Here is a 2003-nt window from a genome sequence, read left to right as displayed (position 1 = left end):
TACCTAGACCTTAAATCATTAATAAATCAAGAGCTAAGGATATAGCCTTGTTGCAATTTTTGGTATTTAAAAATCATTATGTTTAATCTATACACACCAAGAAAACTTTGACTATTTCCATGTTATGTTTTGTTTTACATGTACTTTATCCTTATGGTAACTAGTAAGATTTCAAGGCATACTATCAACCTTTAAAAAAAATCAAGCACAGAAAAAATATATTCATATAGTTTTATGCCAAAATGCTTTTTAAAAATCTGTATATGTGTCTCTCTATTTAAAAATAAAGTAGTAAGGAAAAAAATAAAAAAAATAAAAAAAAATTTTTTTTCTATACCCATTTTTTCTGAAGCTGATTTGAAGGGGAGAGGTGTCTATAGGTTGAGTAATCGGTCCTTCTTGTCATTGTCATTAAAGTCATCGCCCTCGTTATCTTCTTCAACATAGGACATGGGGGTCTTGACCCTGGAGCCACTGTACTGAGACCCACTGGAACCTGTGGCCAGCATCCTATCTGCACCATTCTCAAATCACTGGCAGAAAGCCTCGCACCATTGGCTGTAGAACCTGTTGTCCTGACGAATACTCCGCCAATGGATCCCTGAGACATTTCGGTCACGTATGTTTCTAGAGGTTTTGGTTCCAAACTCCTCGCCACCTTGAGGTCTTCAGCAGAGCAGTTCTCCGAGTTCAGCCCCCATGCTGTACCGATGCGCTTGAGCACCTCGATATCATCGTGGATTTCAAACGCGTTGTCAAAGTTAAACAGACTCTCAAATTTATCACTGGCGATGCTGCAGTCAATGACTGTCTTCTGTTGCTGTTGACAATGAGGAAGGGCAAGTAGATGACAGAGCTGTGAGGATTTGGCCTTCGGGCCTGCTGCTCAGCTTGGCGATTTCGATTTCTCTGCCCCAAGTTCTTAAAGGCAATTTGCTACAGGATGAGCTCCTGGAGCTGTGATTGCTTCTGTTTGCTCCTCTCCAGCCTCTGCTGCCTCTCTACCTCTAAGTTCTGGCACCCTTGAGCTGAGTCGGTGGGCAGGCCGATCCATTGATCTCCTTCTCCTTGGAGATGATGTTCATGGCCATTAGCACATTTAAGGCATCATAGGCATGCTGCGGTCATAAGCTGATTTGTTTGGTAGGATGTGGTTGTCACTCTGCAACCAGCTCGTCAGCGAGCTCAGTGTAGGAATTGGCTCTTTTCCTCTGCACCTTCCCAGCAGACCAAGGTTAGGAGTCAGACATCTGGGTCTGGAACAAAACGTGAGTGTTGGGAGTGTGTGGGCTTCCTACTAGAGTAGTGTTGGATGCTGCAGGTCTCTGAGGTGTGCCAATCACCACTTGCTGTGTGATATTGACACTGGACTGTCCGAAGGTTTTTGGCAAAAGCTGCTTTCCAAGTGTGTTCCCTGTGGAGGGGTGTATAGGTACAAGGGACACTACACCTTTCCCAGGACTAAGATTTCAATAAAGACCTTTAGCTTCAACACTGGCTTCAATTACACTGGCATCTTTTGCCATGTTACCAGATCCAGGAGATCAAACTGCACGTCCTCCACTGAAGAAACGGTACTTATCTGTCACTAGGCTTGGCTACCAGCTCCGCACCCTGGCATGGACAGAGCCAGAGGGTGGTTAGGACCCCTGCCTGACACCCATGCCACACCATGCCACACTGAGGGATGACTCCAGGCTGCGGTTAGTTGGTGGAAAGATGAGTAGAGCATTGTTTAGCTTTCATGTATATGTGGCCTTCCTGTTGTTTTTGGAGACAAGCCTTAGTCCATAGTGATCTGATAGGATGCATGGGAGTATTTCAATCTTCTTATGTCTTTTGAAACCTATTTTGTGACAAATTATATGGTCATGTTTGGAGAAGGAACCATGTGGTACTTAGAAAAAAGGTATATTCCTTTATTTTAGGATGAAATGCCATATAGATATCTGTCAAATCCATTCGGTTAATAACTTTTGTAAGTTTCACTGTGTCTCTGTTCA

General features: G+C 43.5%; 1 pseudogene across 1 annotated transcript; it reads right to left on the bottom strand.

Moving 5' to 3' along the window:
* Positions 1-374: 374 nt before the first annotated feature.
* On the bottom strand, positions 375-1526 carry LOC308429710 (transcription factor Dp-1-like; annotated as a pseudogene). The gene has a single exon. The product of its transcript is annotated as a transcription factor Dp-1-like (transcript).
* Between the last annotated feature and the right edge of the window lie 477 nt (positions 1527-2003).

Source organism: Micromys minutus (assembly GCF_963924665.1).
Source record: "Micromys minutus genome assembly, chromosome: 14".
In the NCBI taxonomy this organism is placed as follows: Eukaryota; Metazoa; Chordata; class Mammalia; order Rodentia; family Muridae; genus Micromys; species Micromys minutus.
Note: the sequence above shows the minus strand (reverse complement) of the source record. Positions and strands in the feature narration are given on the sequence as shown.